This window comes from Vidua macroura, chromosome 14, assembly GCF_024509145.1.
Source record: "Vidua macroura isolate BioBank_ID:100142 chromosome 14, ASM2450914v1, whole genome shotgun sequence".
NCBI classification, from domain to species: domain Eukaryota; kingdom Metazoa; phylum Chordata; class Aves; order Passeriformes; family Viduidae; genus Vidua; species Vidua macroura.
Genome location: NC_071584.1, coordinates 9684040 through 9708956, shown reverse-complemented (window position 1 = coordinate 9708956; position 24917 = coordinate 9684040). Strand labels below are relative to the sequence as shown.

Genomic DNA, 24917 nt, shown 5'->3' with positions numbered 1-24917 from the left:
CGGGCTGTCCTCGCTCTGCAGGGGTGTTTCCTGTGCTGGGGAAAGAGGCGGGGCCGACCGTGATTGGCAGGAGTGTTGAGCGGTCGGTCCGACAGCCAATCCGCGTCTCACACACACAGACGGGGGAGGCAAGGCGGGGGAGAGGTGTATTCGGCGGCGAGAGTAAGGGGGAAGGCGGGGTACTCAGGAGATGGGCAGGCTGTTTGGCTAATCGGCGCAAAGCCCCGGCTGACGAACACTACCGGCTGACGTTGCGTTCGCCCGGTTCCTTCGGGGCGGAGCCCGCCCCTAGCGCGCGGAGCCGGCGGCGTCTGCCATTGGCCGGCGGAGAGGGCGCGGGGGGGTGGGGGGCGGGGCGCGCGCCGCGGTGGAAGTAAACAAGCCGCCAGCGCGCAGGCGGCCGGTGCTGGGCGGGAGGGGCGCGGGGCCGCGCGGCCGCGCTGTGCTGCGCTGTGCTGCGCTGTGCTGCGCTGCGCTGCGCTGTGCTGCGCTGCGCTGCGCTGCGCTGCGCTGCGCTGCGCTGCGCTGCGCTGCGCTGCGCTGTGCTGCGCTGCGCTGCGCGTGATCCCTCCCTCACAGGGCGCCACGTCCGACCCCGGGGCTCTGCCTCACGGACCCCATACATCTTCTCAGCCTCCAGAGCCCCCTCAAAGCCCTCACAGACTCTCAGAGCCTCCTCTGCACCCTCACGAGCCCCCACAGCACCCTCAGAACCTTCACAGCCCACTCACCCCCCACTTCCTGCGCTGGCAGAGGCAGCGCGGAGTTGGTGACATGCAGTGGGGTGTTTATTTTCCGTACACTGCTGTGTCACCCTTGGCTCGGGTTCGGGATTGCCCGCTGCCCGTCGCAGTGGGGTGACAATCCCGGTTACTCTTGTGACCGCTGTGCAATCCTTTGCGTGTGGGATCCGGGCAGGCCACCAACATTCATATGGTTTAGATCAAAATACGAAGAGTGAAGAGCAAATTCATTCTGTTTCACAGTTAATGGGCATTTCTGTGACATAAAAATCTCTGCTCCATCTAGATTAATTGTATTGATAAAATACAGCGCTGGATGTACGGCTGCCCCACAATTTCAGAGGCAGCGGTGGAGGGCGGGGAGCCACTTCCAGTCCCTTACCCACTTCCCCAACACTTTCTTCCTCTAGTAATTAATTCCTCCGTTTGCCAGCTCGCCTATGTCCTCGCAGAGGACGCTGTCCAAGTTGTGGGCAGAGCACACGGCGGGCCTGTGACAGCCCAGAAGCCAAGCCTTGTTCCTGTGCTGTGGTGCGGGGGTGCTTAAACTGCAGGGCAGGGTGTTGGCCACAGATGCTGTTCCTGGTGCCTTCTCACTCTTAATAAAAGCATCCCTGCCAAAGGTATGTTTTATTTGAGTTAGGAGTTTGTGTGTACCAGTCATGTCAAGTGTAAAAATAATCCTTTTCCTGTAATACAACAGCAAAGATCATTTCCCTAGCCAGTAATTTTGACCACACGTCTCTTTACTTTCTGTCTTGATTCGCTTTCAAGGTCATTCTTGGACTCCCTCACCTATGATTCATTATGAGATGACAGCTCTCAGCAACTCCTGACATCAGCTTCCATCACCCACTTGTTTTGTTTTGGGATAAATAGCTCTATGCTTTCTTTCATTCTGCCTCTCAGGTGTGGGAAAAGATATTTTTTGAAGTCCAGTAACTCAATTTGAAAGCTGACGTGCCAAACCTTGTACTTGCCATATTGATTGTTCATGTCTCATTTTTTTTATAATTCTCTATTCACTGCCTGTTCACAGTGTTTAAGCTGCAGTCTTTTTGGTTTATGTTTTTACATCATCTAACATGGCCTATTCCTGTACATGATTAGAGGTCCTAAGTGTTATGGCAATACAGTAAATAGGTTGTAACTACAGAAATGTATTTATTCCCAAAACAAGAATTATTAACACTAGAAAACTGAGATTAAATATAGTTTTTATAGCCATTCAGACATGTTGGCACAAAAATACCCAACTAAACTCCCCATTAGTTAATGGTGACATGAATTAACATGCAATTATGTTGCATTATATTGTTAATAGCCCTTGGTATAATTAAACTGGTTTTTGAAGATTAATTCCTTTTATTTTTCATTCTTCTCTACCTGGTCCGACAGTTGGGTGAGGCTGAGATTTCCATAATTGTTTGGGTTTCATTCTGTACTTTTACATGAAAATTTAAAGTGGTTTTAAATGTATAGAGCAAGGTGAACTTAGTTCATTGCATGCATATTTGGGCTTGTTGCTGAAGTATATACATGGGAAGAAGAAAGGAAAACTTTTGAAAGAAAGGGCTTGGGTTTTCTTTTTTTGTTTATGTTTTTTTTTAGTCATCAACCTGTGGGCTTGCTTGACAGTAACTATGAATAATCTGTCCCAGTAAGAAAAAATATATCACTGTTTTCTGGTCTCTTTTAAAGTCCTTTGTTCTTACATTGCACTTACAGTGCTTTTGCTAGGGAGTTGAGAAAGTGACTTATGCATAATTAAGTCATGCAGAATTTTGGGGTGGTGGACACGTGATCAGACCGGCAGGAACCTGCAGAAACAGAATTAATAGAAATGGATTTTTCCACTGAGTTCTCTCTGGCTTAAAAGGAGTGCTTAGCATTCCTGGAAGCTTAATTTGTTCATGTTTTCCTATGTGACTACTAAAATATACTTACCAAAAGTACAAGCTAATCTATAATTTGCATACTCTTTCTCAACTTTCATTAGTAGAAAGAACAACTATTTGTTTTCTCTGTCTTTGAATAGATATTGTTTAGAGTCTTTTGTGCAGTTGTGGAATCAAAATTACTGGTTTCCTGTAGTAATGATTTTTTATTTTTGTAGCTTATATAAAACATTTAAGTATACCTGTTAGTGTATTATACCCTTCTATTACTGAGATAATTGTCTGGCTAAGGGATTGGATCTAATTTTACTATATTTTTTGTCATAAATGATTATAACTTTCATGAACTTCTGTAGGTTTCTTTCTTACCATTTCTCTGGCTACTTGGCTGGCACAAAGCCATAGTTCACTTTGTAAAGTCAGTGCCCCACTTTTTATATAGAATCAGCTTTATGTTCTTCACTTTTCTTTACAGAAACCAACATAGCCTGTGTATGGAATGTTTCCTTAGCTGTGGGTGCACTGTTTTTCAGAAACAAAAAAGAAATCCAGATTCCCCTTCACACGTCTCTTGATCTTCACCAGACTTGAAGAACCTGTAGTTCTTAGAGCTGGAGGTATGTTTGCTTTGTGTTTCATGTATTTGCTCTTTCTATCCTACAAAGTGTCTGCATGAAGCAGGCACTGTCAAAGGCCAAAAATTTGAAACCATTTCTTTCATTACAGTTTCCACAAGTGGCTATAATGTGTGTAATATAAAGCAATTAAGCTATTGGTAGTCATATTGTTGACCCACATGGAGAGTCAAATATGTCATCTGTGGCTGAAGTACTGAGGAACAAAGAATGGGTTCCTGCAGGGATCTCTGAAATTCCACAAGGAGTGATATTATTCATTTAGTTAAGATATAAGAAGTAAATGCTTTTGGATGTGATGTTGCATGATTTATTGCTCATTTATTCTAGTTACAACAGCCTATCTTATGCCCATCCTCAGTTACATCTACAGGAGTAATTACCCAATAAAAAACAGGAAGGAAATTAGTTTTGTTGAGTAGTAAAACACAATCCTGGTTCAGTTGTGCTTGTGACATGTTCATAAAAGAAAAGGAATTGGAGAAATTACCTCTGTAGAAATTTAGAATAAAAATATCCCAGAAGTATTTAGCAACCAAAGGATGTTAAGTGAAAGGTAAGATTCACAGTTTTTAATTGTATGTTACATTTCCACCAATCATATATTTCTATACATTTGTGCAAAATAAATTAATGTAATTGTTCACAATGTGTATTTATGACCCAGACTCTTCCCTCATTTTAACTTTACATCTCCAAAGTAGCCTGCTCTCATTAACTTCTTAGAAGTTCTGCTCTCACAGTAGGTCATAAGGTGATTTTCACAAGAGGCAAAGTTAGCTCACAAAATCAAACAGAACAGTGGTTTTAAATTACCAGTTAGCACGGGTCATTCTGCAGATGGGGAAGTGTACCTGTCACTGTATGTCAGTGGAATAAGAAAGTGAAACTATTGTGCCATTTCTTAACCAAGATCCAGAGGACAGTAATACCCTCTGTTTAAGGTAGAGATGGGGAGTTCTAAGTTGTCACTTCAGTTTGTGGCAGGCTTGCCCTACTTCCTTGCGCAAATCTCTCCTTCTACCTTGTTTCAATCCCTTGGTCATTTAATGGATATAAGAATTCCTCCCTTTCTCAAAAGAGTTTTAGAGATTTTATCTCTAAAAAATCTGTTCATGACAACCTCACACATTTTGGTATGGAGGTTATATAAAATTATTGTAAAGCCAGCCTGATGTTGGCTTTCCTTCATCCCTATGGTTGTGTAGAATCCACTGTGCTCTAAGAGTCCTCCACATGTGCATTGCCCGGCATAAGCTACATGTGGTCTTATTTCTCTCATCCAGGCCTTCTTTGCTGTGTTGTAATAAGATGCTGGAACCTTCATAGCAATTGTGATGATGCTCACTTATGAAAATGTACAGATTTAAATTTAAGATTTTCAGGCACAAATATTAAAGGCAGACATATTAAAGAGTTCCCAGTTTAAGTTAGAGGGAGCTGTGGGTGCTCAGCACCTTTCTGATAATGAGGATTTGGTTGTTTATTTGTTCCATTATACTCCTTTCACCATCTATCTAATCCTATCACATCATTATCTACAGAAATACTCAGACGCTTGGTTTCTTTGCTGTTTTGTGTAATTGGGGATGGTGTCACCACGCAGTGAAAAGAGCCACAGAATGCTGTTTTTCAAAGGCATACGCTCACATTTGCACAACATTTTCTCACTGGATCATGAATGAATAGTAAGATTATTCTGCTTGTTTGTTTTCCTATTGATGGATAGTTGCTGTTTGGGATACATAGATTTAGGATTATGTGCAATATTATGCAACTCTGCTAGTGAAAGAAACATAAATGTGCCCTTTTGCTATACACAGTTTGGCCATATGTTCAGGTCATTAAGACAGGGAAACTACTAAAGCAACCAGACTCTTATTCACTAGTTTCACATATTGTCTTTGAAGAATAGCAGAGTGGAACAGAAACTAAAGGTACCCATTTATATAACTGGAAATGAAAATGGTATCATTAATATCAGTTTCCAGCTATTCATGGTAATGAGCAGACAGTTCTGGTTTTGTAAATCAAAAGCATTTTTTTTCCAGACTGAGTGGAAATGAACCTTTCCTACTACCTTCTTTGCAGTACATCATATCTACCAAAAGGTTTTTTATATCAATTAGCCAGTATGTCTTTAATTCTTTGATTTTGAAAAATTATTAGCAGAAGTAAATGCCCTCTAGACAGTTTATAAATGAGAACTTTCAGCTTTTTGCACTAGTTTGATGAATCATAGAATCCATCCTCATTGCTTGAGTAAGAAAAACCTAGGACTGTGTTCGGAGAAAGACTGACATGACTTGGAGAAGTGAGTCTGCTGCTAGGTGCTGATTGCCCCCTGTTTGGTGGTTGTTGGTGATGGAGTCAGAATTCCAGGCAATGCCTCTGCAGGTGCCACAGGCAAGATGAAGATCGCTGGCTCTGACTGGCACTGAGCCAGTTCTGGAGATGTGACTGCCAGGGAGGGCACTGTGCTGGTCCCTGCCACTAAAGACTGGGTTGATAGACTGTGTCAACGGGGTTTATAGTACTTGTAGCAATCTGTAGCAACACCAGGCAGTGGGATTAATTTCATCTTCCCCCACCAAAAAAAGAAAGGCCTCTTTGATGCCCAAACAGGGACATGAGGAATTTGAAATAAGGACAGAGAAAAAGGTAACGGACAAAACATGGATGAACAATGCTAGAGAGGGAAGAGCAGAATGATTGTTGAGTATTTTGGTAGTTGTAATTGTGGTGAAGGAATGAGGGGAGTATTGCCTGTAACTTTTGTTGGTGGTGATGTTATTTTGATTTTGGTGCAGGGAGTTCTTTTGGTTGATATAAGTGAAGTTTGTGATGAATGTGCATTTTCATGATAATTCTTAAGCATATGGTACCCAGAGGTGAGGGATGGGATGTGTTTGGTTTGCTGGCTGAGGCAGCACGGTGTTGGTGACGTGCAGTGGGTTGTTTATTTTGGTAGGTTTGAGTAGCAGGGCATAGGGGCTACACAGGTGACTTCTGTGAGCAGCTGCCAAGAGTTTCCCCCATGTCCAGCACAGCCAATGCCAGCCTTCGCGGTGCTAGCGCCTCAGGGATGATGTATTTAAGGAGGGGAAAGCGTGATTGTGGATTTTCTCTGGTGGTCGTCCCTGTTTCCATCTCAGGGAGGGCAGAGCTTGATTCCACCAGTCTCTTTCTGGAACTCCCTGATGCTCCTTAACCTTTCTCCCTCCGCTCGCAGCACTGCCAGCGGTGTGAGCGAATCAATCTCGGCCTCCACTCGCTCCGCTGCTCCCGCGCTGCCACCCGCTGCCTGGGGCAGCCTCTGGCACCTGGGCGGCGGCGTGTTCCCATGGCAGCTCTGTCCAGGGGCCACGGCCGTTCTGGCGAGTGCCGAGGACGTGGCTTTGTACCCGTCCCGCTGGGAGGGCGCCGGGCGGCGGCCGGGAGCGGCTCCGGACCCACAGGAGGACGGACAGACGGACGGACGGCGCGCCCCTCCTGGCGCTCCCGGAGCGAGCTTCAGGGAGTGCCCTCGGTTGTAGGAATGCCGTGAGCTCCAGAGAACCCGTAATTTCCACTTCGCAAAGGTGCGGTGAAAATACCTTTATCTTTCTGCAAGGAATTATTTTAAATGTGTAGCATGACACCACAGACATCTCGGGCAACGCATACTAAATGTGCTGCTTTACTGTTTGACGTCATTAGCAGAGAGTGGTTGCCTTTTCGTTAGTATATATGAGTCTGGTTTAAGTATTGCAAAGGGTATTAGTGCTCAGTGCTTTGGTGCCCCTTACAAAATCAGTGGTTGCCTGACACACTTGAGAACACAGCGTGAGGCGGATCTGTTCCAGGATGGGACAAAACGTGGCCATGCCCGTTCAGAGCAGCTCAGTGAGAAGTTGTGACTCAGAGGCATCCTCTGAATCATATTTCCCCTGAGCTGTAGCATTGCACAAGTGGGGAGTGTGCCATCAGACCCTGCCAGATGGAGCACGTTCCTTCCTTCATGTCCAGCCAGTTCCTTGTGCTGACATAGAAGGGAGCAGAATGATGATTATGTTTGCTTCTGACCCAAATTCCCCCCAGTTCTCCATTTGCTCATGGAAGGAACTAATTTCTCTTTGAGGTTGGCTCATTAATTTAGTGCCCTTAGCACAGCTTTGAGGAAGGATGGCACAGAATGCAGGAATGCCTTACTCCTTCCATGCAGAACTCTGTGACCATCAGATGCCCAGAGTAAAGTTTATCTGCTCATGTGTAGATAGGTGAGACATTTTACTCACTTGTGAGCTCTGAAACTAGTGCTTGTTCCTTGGGCACTCACTTTTCATCCTATAGAAAGCAATTCTGTCACAGTGAGAGAAGATATCAGCAATGCATACATGACTTGCAAAGGACCATTCAAGTTTGATTACCAGCAGACTTGGCAATAATCACCAATATGATTAGACAAATCTGAGTTCTTATGCATTTTTTTAAGCAAACGAGTTGCACTTACATGGAAACCAACAAAAATACACTTTTTGTCAGCTAAATTTAAGAATTAAGGCTAGCATAATCAAATAATCAGCCATTCAGCTAATTAAGCTCTGCAATGACTTCTAACAGATTCAGGCAGTAGCTTTTGCAGATGAGCAGTGATTTATCTGTAAATAAAATTGAGATTAAAGTACTCATTTGTTAATATTAGATCGGCTAGCAATGGAAAGGTCCATTGTTCTTGATGTCTAATGAGGTTAATGATTCTGGTAGCCAATTAGGAATCAAGCACTGAGAACTCCTGCTTTGGGAGCAACAGTAATTCTTTGTGAAGCCTGGCAGTGAATAGCATTTTTTTTATTTCTTGGTTTATGAAGAAGGAGAATCTATAATAAATAAGATAGTCTGTGTTGAAATAGGTTATTTCAGTGTTAAACATCTATACTTTTCTAGTGAAATTTTCAGAGGACTTAACCTGAACCATTTACTTAAGGGACAAATTATGCTCCTGTCAATGCATAAGCAAATACCAGTTGCTCAGTTTAGCCTGTAGGACAGCTTGGGTGAGTAGTTCTCACCAAAAGAGATACAGAGATAATTATTTTTAATAAAAACCTTTCCAAAACTATCTTAAGACTCCTGAAGATAAAACATGCAGGGTATTCATTTCTATTACTTCATTTCATAGCAATGCATTTCTCATCTTCAGGCAGTGTATAAAGGAATAGTGTACAAAAAATTTCAAAATCCTTACTAAGGTCCTGCTGATGCTCCCTTAATCATATTCTAAAGTCTTCATGTTCCAAATCTCAATTATTTTGAATCTTGCAAAGAGGACATGGCATTGGATGCTAATCCCTTCAATAGAAAAGCATAGTATGACATAATCAAGCTGTCTTTCATACAGCTTAACAAACAAATTACGTTCCAAATAGGTTTATAGAATTCATTACTGTACGTATGGGTAGTTACAGAACAAAAGCAAGGGTATACATGGAAATGACATAAATACATTTAAAGAATGAACAAGTGAAACAGATAATACCCCTATGTTTATTCTTATTTGCATATTTAAAGGCCTGTTGTTAGTTTAATAATAACTAGATGGCAGTTTTAAAATAAGTCAGACTGAAAGCAGGTGGTGAGTAAGTGTGCAGAAAAAGTCATATTTGATGGGATTCCTTCATACAGTGATTGCTCATTTGAGGAGCACTGCCATAGTACATTCTCTAGAAGATAAATGAAATAAAAGTAAATAACACAACATTTCTCCTAAAAATCTTTTAGTGACATTATTATTTTAGGCTGAATCAAGAGAGGAGCATTTGCTTGCTCTTTACTGTACTATGAATAGAAGGTGTGCTAGGCCTTCTGAATGCCCAAACAGCAACACAAGTCAAATGGTTTGAAGAAAAGAAAAACTACTAAGGACAGCCTTTATGGGAAGGTAACTATACTATTAGGAGAGGGGAACAAATGCAGGCCTCGTACAGGTGGAAATAACTCAAAATATCCTTAGAGCAACACTAATTTGCCATAACTGACCAGTGGATTGGGCCATCCTTCTTTCCAAAAAGTTCACCACTCTTAGCCTTCACATTACTTTCACATTCTTCTCTTTGGACCCATGTGAAAGCATTAATAGAGATGAGTAGTTCAGAGAAATGTCACAGTTTCTTCTATGCTGTCTCTTGTGGGTCTTTTCTCCAAAAAGCATTTGGATGGTATTGCTGTCTAATGAGACAGTTTGGGTTAGTGTATTTATTAAGTTTAAAGTTTGCATTTATAGATTAAGACAAAAAAGAGTAAACCTTTTGATGTCTAGATTTTTTATCTCTGACATAATTAATGAATTAAGAGCACAGCTCAACTGATTGTTCAGTATAGTCAGAGCTTATTAAACTCAGCCTGCTAACTCTGAAATTTCTCCTTCTAATGAAAAAATGTAAATCAATGTTCACACAGTTCTAATTTTTTTCATTGTCAAACCCAGTTATATACTGGAGAAGGTTGACCTAGTCAATCATTTGCTCAGATACAGAGACTGCTTTCCTTCAGGAATTTGCACTGAAGTTACCTGCACTATTTGAAGTTGTACCCAGGTACTCGATGTGCAACAATTTACAGCTGACTCAGAGCAGCTCAGTGCAAAAAAACAAAATGACTAATCTCTTTGTAGAACTGAGGCTTTGCAACTTTGCTCTGAGTCATCATGACAGCTCAAAGTGCCTTGACTTAGTGCAGAAATAAATAGATTTAAACAGAGCACTCGATTTCAAAACAAACATTACTTCTGGTCCTGTCAAAGTGACCTTGTTAACCCCATTTTACATCAAAGTGTCACTGATACGCGGGGTAATTTCAAATCTCTGGAAGACTATCAAAGTGGAGCCCATAGAAGTTATGGGAAAATATGGGTGAAAGAAGGAAGGCAAAAATATTTTCTTACCAATTAAGAGTGCAACACAAAGAGAGTGGGAGCAGTCATTTGTCTAGTAGCAAGAATGGAACTGAAAGAATAAAATGGGAATTGGTGGCATTAGAATATGTAGGAAGAGGTAAGGGAGATATTAAAAAGTTTGCCTGTTCCAAACATATTTTAGCCACCCTTAATTATTCCTTCACATTCTAAGATCAAATAAATAAATAACTAAGCCAAACAGTAACATTAATCCTATGTTATTTGCCAAGTGTCTTTGTGTTACAAATTAATGGTCCTCTTATCTTTATGCTGGTATCTTAAAGGTAAATATTAGTACAAGTGGAGCCAGAATCTCTTCTGAAATGGATAAGTGGTTTGTGACTTTGTTTTTCAGAGTTGCTTTGCCTCAGTGTAACAGGAGTTCAGGTCTGCCAGTGGGTGTGTATAGTAATGCCCAATATCCATGCACAAGGCACCTTCACTGGGGAGCAAGCATTTCAGAACAGAAAAGAGCATTCATATACAACTTATAAATTATGGATATCTAAATGAATAGATTTAGTCATTAAATAATCAGTGGTAGCATTGAGTATATTATATGGGGCTTGAGGTAATAATTTGGTTTCTTACACATATACTACCTACATCTCTGTAATTAATTTATATATAGGTATTTTAAAAGATTTTTATAGTAATAGTCTCATTTAGTGTCTCATTTCATACAGGCTGCAATTGCTGCAGTAGTGGGAAAAGTACATAAATCTAACAAAACTTCAGAAATGAGCAATGTCTTGTTCTTTGAGTCACAAAATTAGCAAGAGGTAACATGTTCATTAATGTTAAGAAAGGATGTTTGTTTAAATGCTTTTTTGCTTGAGGAAGGATCATGTATTATCTCAGAAACTGAGCAGATTTGGGCCTAGTCTGTACTTGAATGGAAGATGTGTAAGAAAAATCCGTCATGTTACGAGAAAGGATGTCCGTGGTTGGGTAGGTTTGGTGGTTATCGCTGACTCAGTCCGGCAGTCACGCCTGCTCTGCTGGGAAGGAAACGTTTCAGTGCTGGAACTGGATCCCAGAGTCATTCGGTGGTTAGGGTAAATTTGGATCCACAGTGTGTGGCATTACATTTAGGAAAGCTTTTTTCTTGAATTTTCAGCTGTATTCCCATAACAACAATAGGAAATGTGCAAAGTTTGACAGTATTAAAATAATGTAATACAGTATAAAATAATAAAATAAAATAAAATAAAATAAAATAAAATAAAATAAAATAAAATAAAATAAAATAATGGGATACAGTATTAAAATAATGTAAATATACATCAAGTATTATTAGTGATTGATACCTTTTGTTTTGTCTTCAGCATAAATCAGTAGCACAACATGGTCCTCATTACAGTTTCCCTGTCTGCTGATCTCTTTGTTGCACAAAGACCTTTTACTTGTAAAAAAAAAGTAGAGGTAAATTGATAAAAAAAAATTAAAAATAAGTAAAAGTTCATTGTGTCACATCTACAATACAAACATAAACCCCAGAAATGATGCTTCAAATGAACTGAAAATAAGGAATTGTAGAAAACTGAGATGGGAAGATAAAAAGGACAATAATGACAGCACTGAGAAAAATTTGATGGCATTTGTACAGAATGAATCAAAAAAATATCTAAAGCCTGTTAGTCCATTAGTTCATACTAATATAAGAAAGACAGACCTTTACAAGGAGAGTATAATCATTGCACTTTTGAAATTGCATTCTTTCTGAATCAAACTTCACTCCAAATCTGACAATTAGGATGTGATGTAAAATTCACCTTTGTGGATACACACTTCTGGAACCACATTGTGGTCCCAAAATTATAAGTGTTTTTATGAGATGGAATTTAATTTTTTCTTGTTTTTCCAAAGCTTCTTTGGAATCCATAAAATTTAATTTCTGTTAATGGTTCATTCTGTCATTGATGTAGCTATCAACATTTCACACACAAAAAAATAGAGAGATTCATTTAAAATTGGCATTGCTGAAGATAAAAGGGAAAGTCAATTTCTGTAACTTGGGAAAATAAGATTTGCATGGAAATTTTCACTATAAAATCCTTTCCTCCATTCGTCTTTATTTTGCTGCTGTCGATTAATTCAAAACCCTTTTATCTTTATCCAGAAATCTTGTGTTCCTGCTCAGTTAAGAAGCACATCCTCTGCTGTTTCATTACATTCTCTGTCTTGAAAACACCTTTTCAGTGCTTGTCAGGGTAAATGCCCTGTTACTGGGTCCATGAGACATCTGGCCCTGCCGCTGTGTCTGGGGCTGAAAAGCACTCGCTGGGCAGGAATTTGGCTTTTGGTTACACGAGAGTCGGAATGCTGGGATCCAGAAAGCTGCTGGCTCTGGAAATTGCCCCATTTATGAACCAATGTTGCACTTCCCTTTAGATTAGAAGCCAAAAGAAACTATAATGGCTACAAGGTCTGCAAAGTAGCTTGCCTGCTTGTGGGAATAAGATTTAAATGTCATTAATGAAGTTAACATTATTATCTATCATGAATCTGAAGACTGAAAAAACAGAACTGTGTTTCATAATATCTTTGGGGAATAGTCTGACAAATATATCTGCAATTAGGGATCATTTCCTCACAGCTTTGGTGTTTTCTGGAAAGATTGTGTAATGTTGATAATGAGTTGTTGGATTATATTCACACTTAAATCACTTAAACTATCTTTGCCTCTCGTGTGGAAAAAGAAATGAGGTATTTTTAGAGGGGTTTTGGTATGTTTCCAAATTTTGGGGGTGAAGGAACTTGCTATAGAGAAGAAGGAATGTTACTTTGGGTGGGATTTTTCATAGAAAGTCTTACTCTATTTCATGGGAGAACTGACAGAGATTAGTTTTCAAATGAATATCAGATAATATTATGCAACAACATCATGTTGTGATATTTTTAAAATAATTGCTAGCTGGAGTAATAAGTACAGAAAACAAAGACAACTGCATAAGGCTGCTCGTATTTGCATGGGTGAGCTAAAATATGTGTTTAATTGCAATAATTCTCAAAGTTCTTGTAAACAACTATTACATTTCTTAGGTAAACATTTAATGCTTGATATTTTTAATCAAATTATAAACATAAATATTTTTGCTACTCACAGAGGTTTTTAAGTTCTCTGCTTGTGTCTACAGACCTCCTCTAGAGCTGCTGGGAGTGAATTGCTGCATGGCACAAGCACTGCGGATTTGGGAGTGGGTGCAGCCTGAACTGGGAGGCCAGGGTGGTGTCCTGTGCTTCTGCATGCTTGTTTTCTATCTGCAAGCATTGCAAAGAGAATTCTGTCTTACACTTTTAGAGCAAAAAGGGAGGGAACGTTGTGCTTTCATTGCAAAGAAGTTACTTACAGTATGAGTAACTTCCTTGTGAGCCTCATCCTTAGCTGCACAGTAAGTCTAGAGCAGCTTCGTGGAAAGTAAGATCACTTGACAGAGAAAGGAAATACTTTGAAATTTTTATTTATGTTACATTAAAAGTTTTGTATCTTGAAACTGGATGTTTATGTGAGTTTCTCACTGCCTTATCTCTGAACTTTGGTGCCTTCACAAAAATATGATAGTGTGTGCTTTTGTGGGATCATATTCGTGAAATGATTTCTTGATTAATGTTACAGGAAAGATTTCTGAAAGTTTGACAAGCTCCAACTGGTTAGGATCTCAAAGCACTGAAAGCTGTTGACCTGCTTTGCTGAAAGTCACATATAATTTTATTCAAAACTGAAGAATAGGTGCAAAGACTAACTTTTTGATTCCAATACAGTAGGAAAACCTACCCTGTTAAATCTCAGATAAGAACTGTATTTTTCACAAGCATCTTCTAAAACTTTTTACACCTATGGGTGTTTGCTTATATGAAGTCTGAATTTGTTTGTCTAAAGTCTTATGCAAAAATTGGTGCACTCATTATTTCCATAGCTGTTAGTATGTTTTTGGGCTTGATGTTGAATCTATAGAATGGTAAAATAATTACTTCTGGTCCATCTGTACAAATTGCAATGTTTGTGCATATGTAACAATTCATGCATGAAAATCTTAAGATGAAATTGCATTTAGATGTTAGACTTAGATATTTAGAATTGTAAAAGGGAAAGATAGAGGTTTTGGTAAGTGGTTTTCTTTTGTCTGTGATCCCATGCATTTAGGGTTTAATTTGAAGGGGATAAAAGGTGTTAGAGCCTGCCTGTGCAAGCAGAAGCGAGTAACAGTGCCAAGGATTTTACATTTCTCTAAATTTTAAAGCATCTAACAGAGCTATTCTTCTGGTTTGCCAGAAAAGGCAAGATTTGATCCTTTGGCAGTATCTTTAATGAGAGAGGACTCCCCTTTTGAGCATTACCTGACCGAAAGGTGCTGACACCGTTGAGTCAACACAACTGTCCTGGCTTGTTTTTTAAATATTTGTAGGGAGTTCACAGGTGATAAGCTGACAACCAAGATAGAGACTCTAGAAATGTATTGTTTGTGAACTTGTGTCTCACATGCAAGAACAAGGATTTGTAGGAATAACAGTGGGCACGGAGTTCATGAGTCAATAGACTGGGCGGGAGTGCAGCCCGCTGTAGGCACGGGACGGCAGTGGCACTCCAGAAGTCAGCTGCTTGCTGTGGCTTTGTAAAATAGTTCAGAATTTGCAAGAGTAACTGAATCCAGAAGTAAAATTTCTTTATAACTAAAAAAATTTTAAAAAAAAAAAAAAATCTCTTTTTTATTAACTAAAAACTGGATGTTTACACCAAGGCAACAATGTTTGTATCTATCATGGCCTGTTTCCAATGGCTCTGTAACAACAATAAAGTAATGAGAAACATGCTAGTTAAAGGTCTATAGAACCCAGTCTGGTGTTAGTCATGCATAGAATGCCAAACATAAATAATTATATAAAATACTGGAAAAAGTCTTAATCGTGAAAATATGTTAACAATATGTAAGAATGTTGTAAACTTTCTGGGACAGTTTTTATCCTGGCAAAACTGCAGCTGAATGGTTTTCTAATCTTCTATAGACAATAAATATAAATTGCTAATAGATCTACTAAAATTATAAACAAAACTGTAAACTAAAATAACGTCAATATAAACAATTTAAATCAACAGAGATCTTTGATTTTTAATTTCCTTTTATGTTCTATGTAAAGATGGACAAATTAATTTTGAGAGGGTTCTGTTAGGGAGATCCTATCTCATATTTTGTGGATGTCTAGAGAACTCAGCATTTACACCTTATAAAGTGAATTTAATTCATAAAGCTGCTGTGCTCAGCTCAGACATGCTGGTAGGATCAGTCCCTTCAAAATATTTAAGCGTATTTTATTACTAATTACTTTTCCAACAGGTCAGCTGTATCAAAGCACTATTTGCCTAATAGTGAACTGAATAAGTAATTTATTGTCAGTCGATAGAAAACAGTGGCATTTGAAATGCTGTATTTATCTTGCATTCAATCACTGGAATGAAAAATGTTATATTAACATATATTAAATATATTAAATGTTATACTAATGCATTTATAATTGATAAAGTAGAAAATATTTATGTCTCATCTTGAGGAAAACAGAATTTTTGTTTTTGCAGAAAGAGGATACAGGTCCCTAATTATAATAACATACTCTGTCTTTCTTCCATCCTATTGACAAGTAATGATCATTTCTGTTTTCATACAATTTATTAACTTTTAAATTATCATTTATCCAATTACAGAGCAAACTGTTTACAGTTAAAACCTTTAGGCTAAAATCAGTTGCATTTAATTTCAGTTGTATTTTAATAGACTACTTTTTGTGATTAAATAGTGCAATAGTGTAAAAAGTGTTACATGTTTCTTGAAATACTTTTTCCTTTTTTCTTTGCTTGAAACTCAACTGTTAACACTGTATGTTTTCAGTTTTGAAAACTAAAACAGTTTATAGATTTATTCACTGTGAATTGATATAGGAAGGAAGAAAGAACTTATTGTGGTATTTTCTTGCCTGTTTTTTCTAGAAAGGGGAAAAATATCTGTGGAATTATTACATTTCTAGATAGAAATTCATCATTCTTGATTTTTCTTATTTTACTTCTCTAGCAATTTAGCAGGAACAGTAGGACTAAATAAAGTGAATCTTTTGATATATGAGGCATAACATTTTTTGACTAATTAGTCACAAGTATTTGTTGTTCATCAGCCATGATTCTTTACCTTATGATTTCCCATTTAAATGTTAACCTGGGCTGGTAGTGTTTCATTTCCAGGATCAGATGGGGTTGAGGACTCTCAGTCTGTGTGGGCAGACTACCAGGAGAAAAAAAATACACATGCACCTGGTAGTACTGGATGGATTATTTTGCTTACAGTGATTTTGTTTCTATCAGTGTGTACGGAATGGAATGTCTGTTCCCAAAGTAAGGAAGTTACAAATTCCAGGAGGAGAATGTGTCTATGGCTAAAATATTTAAGTATTGAATGTTTTAGTGAAGCTACTACACATCTGAATGAAAAATACTTGTACCTACAGTGTGCTGGAGTGCTCACAGACCAAGCAGTGATTCATTTTCTTCTAATATACCATTTTTAATAGCATGATTCACATCAAAACTTCCCTACAGTAATGCAATGTATTTTTCTTTGTTACGAAACCAGGCTGCAAGACCCAGCAGAAGATCTTTTCAGTATAACTTAAGACAAAGCTCTGTAGGAATTGTTGGGTTTGAATGCAGTACACAAATGAAAGTCAACAAAAATTGAACTGCAGGTCTGATTTAGATTCTTAACTGTCAGAAATGCCATTTGCTTTTTTTTTGTAAAAATACACTATTGAATCAAAGATAACAGATTATGAGTTAGTCTTGAAAGAAAGAAATAAACAAGACCTTTCTACAAGAGCAGATGGGCTTTAAGGACCAGAAACACGAAGAATCTTCTGTTTGTCTGTTAATGTCCTACCACAGCTAACACAGCAATGAGATTGCTCAATGCCTCATCGCTGCTTGCTTCAAGATGAAAATTCACTGTGCTCCAACAGCTAGATGAGGCAACAGGTCTGTGATTCCTTTAATTTTTAATCCAGGAATGTATTTCATGAGAAAACATACCCTGTATTTAGTGCTGTATCTAGATTTGAACACCACCACATCCATAATCTCCGTTCATTTTTTAAATGTTCATCTAGAAGGCTTTTGGCAAGGTGTAACAATCCTTTCAATTATCTTTCCCGAATTTGAAAGTAATTTTTGCTTTGAGCTCTTACTGATGATTCTGTTCAGTAAGAAAACCCCTCTTCTACATTTAATAAACTGTTGTTAACAAAAAACCCACAAGATCACTTCAAAAAGTTTATTTTAGAAAACTGCTTTGCTGAATATCCACTGTGTACTTTGTGTATACTCTGAAATTTTCCTTATACAGTTCCCTACTTGTGGTGTGATATTAACCTTGGAAAGAACTAAGTTTTAATGGGAAAAGAACTGAGAAGAGAAGGCTGAGAAAGTATCATTAGAAGCAGGTTTTTTTTCACAGAGGAAGCCACTGTGATATTTGGTCAAAACAAACAAACAAACAAACAAAAAAAACCCCAAAATATTTGTGAAGAAAGGTTTGCCTTTGGTTTCACAGACTTGATAGCCAAAAGGTTCTCTGTTAGGATAGCAGCAGAGATAGAGCCAGGCTTTCTACTTTGTAGGTATTGGAGTTGTAAGATGTAAGCAAACAGCTTTATTTCTATGGCAGGAATTCAAACATAGGATGTCAAAATCTTTAGGCTATTCCATGACACAGAAGAGATTGGGAATGTGGGGGCAAGAGCTGACAGGCAAGAACACTGACAATTTTTGGCACAAGCTAACAGTAAGTTTAACTAACATTAGGCTGCCATTTAGCTGATACACATCACAGCCTGGCTTTTCTTAAAAATGCAGTTGGTAGTCTCACTGGAGAAGCCTAATACTGTGGGATTTAAAGCCTTGGTCTGCCTTCTTGCCTGCAGAAATATTTCCTTGGGAGGACTTTAGAGTGAATGAGGAAGGTGATGTGGGCAGCTCACACGGTGCTTATGCCACACCTGAGCTGTAGCAGAGGGTCTCCAGGATGCTGCCATGGTGCAGTGCAGGGATAGCTCAGCTCCTGAGAGCAGCACAGCTCAGTAACAGGGCCCTCTGCTCAGCCTTACCACGTCAACAGCCTTGGCAGCACAGCTGTACAGCTGCTTTGCCCAGTGTCTGCTGGGTAAACATTCCCTACAACATCCAGTTCAGGTACAGCACAGGTGCCCTACACTGTACTGTGAGAAAATACTGGGTTTCAGAAAATATTAATTAGGTATTAATATATTGTTATTAGATAAAAACTTATAATAGTTCCATTGTAAACTGCCCAGCATTCCTGAGTTATTGTTATAGTGGATGACTTGAGTCATCTTAAGAAAGGGTAGGGTTCTATTTGGTAGAATAAATTGCCCAGCTGAATTCCCTAACACCCCAGGTTGTGCTTTTGACACCTGAATTAACCCTATAAGATAGGTTTGAGTATTTCCATGGTGCATTTCAGCCTGCAGGTCAGAGACACCCTGTCCTTTTGACACCACTCTGATATTATTAAACTACATGCTGTGCAACTGAGCAAAATAGGATTATAAACCAATAGAAAATATTCTCATTAACTTATGTGTTCATGTCAAGCTTTTTCTAATTCTCGTACCTTGAGTGACTTTCTGCACTCTGTCTTCAGTAGCTAGAATTGCTTTTTGTAAACTAGTTAACTTGTTAACTAATGCAGCATTTTGGAAATTCTTTAATCAGCCACCTAACATTTAAGTGCAGTGTACAGGGTTATGCAAGATCCCAGGTGGTAACTGATGTGCAATAGTGATGGCTAAATCAAAGTCTGTCTTAGAAATCCCTTTTCTGTGATATTCAAGAGAAAGTATGCATAATGTTTCCCTCTCTTAGAATAATAAATATGTTGAAAACCATACCGGGCAAACTAATAGAAACTTCCTAGAGTGGCGTAAGTTCATGCAATTATAAATATTATATATTCAAGAAATGTCAACTCATCTTTTGTCACAAATCTATTGTAATCTTTAAAGAAATCAGTGAGCAGATAGATGAGAGGAGAGCAGTTTATACAGTCTACTTCTAGTTGTAAAAGTCAGTTAAAAAATCACGTCAAATACTCCCATAGAAGTTAACCTGGCAAAGGCAAAGAGGGAAAATCCTCACTTGGGTGAGCAAGTGGTTAAAGGATAGAGAAGAATCAAGGATCAGTTTTCACAGTGGGTTTCGTAGCTGTCAGCATATGTAGCTCAGTGCAGTGTAGCCCTTTTACTGTTTATTCAGTTTTTTGTGTAGGTTTCACATATTTGTGAAAGACAAAGCCTTTCTGAAATTTCAGTTTCTTGGACTGGGGGGGTTAGTCTAGAATATGGAGAAGAATTACTGCTCAACTTTCCACCCTTAGATTCACAGAGAAAAACTGGCTCAAACTCTTGCAGTAATAATAATTAAAGTACAATAAATGAGAGAACTTCTGTTGTTTTCTTATTTTTCAATGTCTCATGTCTATGAAACCAATGTAGCAGGAGATGCAAACATTCAGCAGTAGAACAGCATCTGAGATTCAAATCTTAGCTGTGTTGTGATTTAAGAACATACATAAATGTGAATATGATTTTTAGTTGTGAATTGGATCAGTGTACTAGACCAGTTTTTCACACAAACAGTCACACAAACGGAAGAATTGCAAACACAGGAGGTGACTGTATCTTCTTCTTTATTTGTACTGCTATGGTAAGAGTTTCAATAAATAGTATATTGTAGAATATCAAAAGAATACACATTAATAATATCTTAACAATATCTTAATATTAATAATTATCTTCATTTGAGATAATAGGAAAGCCAGAAGAATTTTAAGACCAACATTCCACTAAAAATAGCTGATACAGTGTTCTATTAGTGTCTCTAAATTAATGTTATATAGTGATTACCTATTGATTGATTTGGAGTCCCACAGTAGGCAAAATTTTTACTAACTAAATTGCTATATTTACTGCAAGGATTCAAAAACAGACTCTAGATTGATTTTAATATTCAGTTGCCCCAGAGCTTCAGAAAATGTATGAAAATAGAAGAGCTAATCCATGGAGTTATGGAATTTGTAAGCAGCCAGCTCCAGTACTAACACAAGTGGGCAGAAATAAAGCCAGACAAGCAGGAAGTGGTGAGCTAGGTATGCTGTGCCATACAACTGGATGAGAGAAGCATGGCATAAATGAAATTTAAAAAAATCTAAAACTTGGCTGGTGAACAGATGCATGTGTTATGTATGTCTCCTGTGTTTTCTAATGTCTTTTCACAGTTCATTTACTCACTAATGTAAAAGTAATGGGATATAGAGGATGGCATATGACTGAAATATTAGCATTCGTATAGTGGTGGTTTTTATAGAATGGCCTACCAAGGCTTTTGCTGTTTCCAAATACCGTTTAGGAAGCAAAACCATCCTGATTTAAATTGTTAGTCTTTCCTGAATACTGTGGGTTTTACCTGCCATTATGCAAATTGATCTAGTTCTCATGATTTCATTAAAGAATTTACTCTCCTGGGTATGAACACAGCAGAGCTTTGGGAAATTAATCCAGATAGCTGTAAGCCAGCTAGAGCTGAATCAATAGTCCTCCGTGTATTTTGACATATCCTCTTCTGAAGTGTGATATGAATGGTGTTCCACAGCATATTAGCTATTTTCCTCTCCATTTAATAGTTTTGTGATCACATTTTCTAACAATCTAACCTAGGAAATGTTTGCAGGTCATCAATTTATTTGTATGCCATTCTCCTCATTCATAAGTCATATTCAGGCATCAAGTATTGGTTTTGTTTGTGCAGCAGGACAATGCAGCTTTGATATTCAGCCATTCTCATCCTAAACTAGCTGCGCACTCGTTAAAAATGGTTGAGATTCATTACTTTGTGGCCATTCAGGTCAGGCTCCAGCCAGCTGTTCAGCGTGGTGGGGAATCTGCGTGTGGGAGAGGGGAAGTTCGGGGACAGAGGGAGTTACATGAGTTCCCTTAACTCTGGCTTTGTAAACAGAGCTTGGTTCTGCATACTGATTTCATCAGGCAGCCAATGTCAACACTGACATTTTCAATCCCTTTCTTTTATGTCACATTAGTGGAAAGTGACCTGTTGTGTTTGTGGAAGCTTTGGAATCCCGCAGGAGAAGGATCACTCAGCACCATGGCAGTCTGCCAAGTACAACTTGTTCTGCAACACAGTGCTGAGAAGTTGCATTATCTACTGAAGCGCAGTGTCAGCTTAGCAGGAGGTGGGTTAGGCCGGTGATTAGTGACTTGTTGTGACCAGCGAGCCCCCCAGGGCACACTGCACCTCTGCTGCCGGCTCTTCCTTTTCTTTCTACTCCTGTCTTCTGTCCGCCCGTCCTCGGAGCTGGCCCCTGCAGAGCTCAAAATGCCGGCCTCTTCTATCCCTGCGCCGTGGTCAGCGCCTCTTCCGTGCGCAGGCCGTGCTCTATAAGGAACAGTTTCTTAAATCGCTAAGTTGTTCCGAAGTCATATGTTTTATTCCAGTGAGAACAAATGCTAAAAGTGTAAAAGACACTAATTTAAATTTTAATTTTATTTCTGCTCTCCTACTTCTTTGGCCAGTTTTATGAAGTCAGAAATCCTAATACTATCTCAAACTCTACTATGATCATAAATCCAAATAATCAATACAGAATAATAAAATAGTTTAGCCAGTAGAAAAGGGAAGTAGCTTAAATAATTGTCTTGCAGATGGAAAAGACATAATGTGTGCTAAAAATACAAATGTGTTTGTATTGTTCCAAGAACTCCTGATTAGCAAAAACAAACTGAGGGCAGACTAGGATTTACACGAGGAGGTTTGAACTTGAGTAGTAGTAGGAAAGAAGGTACTTGAACCCGTTTTAAAAAAGTGCTTACTACAGACAGATGACATAAAACAAATTGTCAGGCAGAGCAGAGTCATCTGATCTTTGTCCAAGATCCCAACATCTAAAACTTCTCATGGGCTTGCTTTTAGCTGCAGTTCTCAAATCCGTGTCTATTCTTTGTGGAATAAAACATAACTGCATATGGCGAATGTAGACTTTTCTCCCAGGGTGAGCAGTGAGACAGAGCCCCAGTGCTCCCCTGCTGCAGGGTACCCACAGACAATGGGTCCTCTCCGTACAGCTCTGCACTACTGCAGCAGAGCTGTACAGAGCTCTGCAGGCTTCACTTCCAGGAGGATGAGGCTCCTCCGGCTTTCTCTGTCCTGCTGGGAAAAGTCTGTGACTGAGAAATCCCACTGAGGGGCCCACATGATCCTCTGCAGCCTTTGGTACTGCAAGACCAGGGCCCGAGTGAGCTGCAGACACAGGAGGGGAAGGTGGCAGCTGTGGCAGAGGGCAGTGGTGAGGAGTTGTGTGTGCTCATATGGTGTCTATGGCTAAAATAAATGAGTAAATGCACTAGAATAAATTGTGTAAGGCAAGCAGATGTCTTAAAAAATTTGGAGTTGAACAAATTTAGATTAAAAGTAAATGTAAAATAAAAATACTGTACATGTGGAGTAGACTTTCAGAGGAAAGAGAATGAGTATTTGTATAATATGGACATAAATGTAGTTTATACATATTTATGTGTAATGTAACCTTCAAGGCCCAGGCAGAAGAGAAGAAAATCCTAATCTGAAAAGAATGATGGATGTTGGTGTGTCATTTTAAGGTAGGATTGATGGCCTCAGAATTGTTGGAAACAATTTTTACAGATTTCACTTGAATGTCTGACTAAAAGCTTATGGTAATTCACATAAGTTTTTCACTGACTAAGCTAAGCATCTTATAGTACTGCTTGTTCCCATTAGTGTCAAATACTATAAGCTATACATTTCAGTTTAAAAATACCTTTGCATTATTCAATTATTCAATGCTTTCCTAAATGAGGCAGTAAAAATGCTGAAAAGAAGCTAGAAAGCTTTAAGCAATGTTAGTGCATGTTTCATGCTGCAATTGCAAACATACTCTGTATGTCATTGCATTATTATATGGATATAGCACATTGTCTACTAGAAATAGTTTTTGAGGATCAGCATGTCTTGTAAATATGAGGAATATTGTCAAAGTTAAAAAAAATCAAAATAATAATTTAAAATATTATTATAATTCTTGCATGCTGATCTGAGCCCTAATATTTAGTCATATTTCTACATCACTTTATAAAGGCAGGTTATTTGTAGAGATGGAAATTTCACAAAATACTAAAGGAAGAAAATGATGATAGACGTTTTTAAAGAGCAAAGCAGCAGAGCAACTGCAGCTGTCAAAGGCTGGAGGATTACAAAAATTGTTTTTAAAATCAAGAACATCAAGTGCAATAAAGAAACAAAATAGTAAAAATGTTGCACTTTGTTATTTTGGACCTATTGTGAAGTTTTTAACAGACCACATAGTCTGCAGAACCTACAGCAATAAAGACTCTTTTGTAAGGTACATGGTAAACAGGTTGGACTTTGATTTTTCAGGGAACCCGTGTCTACATATTGCTGTTAAAATCTCAAGAAAAGGCTTTGTATTCGTCTGAGATTCTAAGGGTCTATTCATTCTGTAGCTTAAAAATGCTGGACTCTATGCCCTTAAAAATGTGTGCTCTGCTGAAACTGAGCACTGAACACATCTTCTGCAAGTGCTTCGTTCCACACAAATCAGAAATCATATAGCAATGATGCTGGGATTTATACATGGAAGACAATGGGAAATGCAATATTAATACAGAATAATTTCAATTTTAAAAATTAAAGAATACATTGAGAAATGCAGTGTGGACTAAATGAGAACATAACTTACAATATATATAGTCATTTCTATTTTTGGTAAATAGTGATTAAAATTCAGCTATAAAATACAAAACTAAATCTAATGATCGTGAATCCTTTGTGTTTTCAGAAAGGGTGACCTGACTGACAAACTTTCAGTCAAGAATGGAATGTACAGAAACACTCAAATTCTTTAGTTTAATATAGTTTTGTTTGGCAGGGACATGGATTCAGGTCATTAACCTCAATCTTTTTAAATCATTGGAATGAGAATTTCTCTGTCTTCCATGAATACACCCCACTTTTGGGTGATGAGGGAATGTCTGTATAGCTCATACCCAGGTACATCATGTGCATGGAACCAAATCTACCAGGGGGGATCTGGAAAATGAAGTTGGAGCAAAAGGAATGCTTCATCAGATTTGATTCTGCAGCCACACCTGGCAGAGAACTCTCCTTGAAGTCACACACATTTTTTGAGATTTATTGCCCTGCTTTTGCATACTCTGGAGACTTAGAGAAGCATCCAAACTTGCATGTGTTTGAACTGAACTGTTTGATTTCTGAAGGACTCAAACTAGAGGAATGGGTTATTCCTGAATTATGGGAAGCTTGGGTCTAAATTCAAATGCTCATATAGCATTGAGTTATATTTTGTATGAATAAAAGAATGCCTGTTATAGTATCCTTAAAGCCAAATTCCCTCATGATCTCAGCCTTAAATTTTGATTGCTCCTGGGCAGTCATAAAGACACACTGTGAGTAGACTAAGGGATGTCTCCAGAAACACCCACTCCTCCCATGAGTCCTTGCAGACCTCCATGGTCCTGGTTAGCAATGTCTCTGCTGCCTTATCCCATATTCAGCAGAGCCACCTGCATTATTGCCTTA

General features: G+C 38.7%; 1 long non-coding RNA gene across 4 annotated transcripts; it reads left to right on the top strand.

Annotated features, from left to right (window-relative positions):
- Positions 1–45: 45 nt before the first annotated feature.
- Positions 46–23760, top strand: LOC128814396 (uncharacterized). Of its 4 annotated transcripts, XR_008439370.1 has the most exons (5): positions 46–162; positions 1177–1366; positions 3175–3258; positions 6509–6857; positions 21364–23760. It is a non-coding gene; the product is annotated as an uncharacterized LOC128814396 (long non-coding RNA). The 4 variants fall into 4 exon arrangements; XR_008439369.1 differs by lacking the exons at positions 46–162; positions 6509–6857 and adding an exon at positions 17139–17228 and having other exon boundaries at positions 571–1366; XR_008439367.1 differs by lacking the exon at positions 46–162 and having other exon boundaries at positions 571–1366.
- The last annotated feature ends 1157 nt before the right edge of the window (positions 23761–24917 follow it).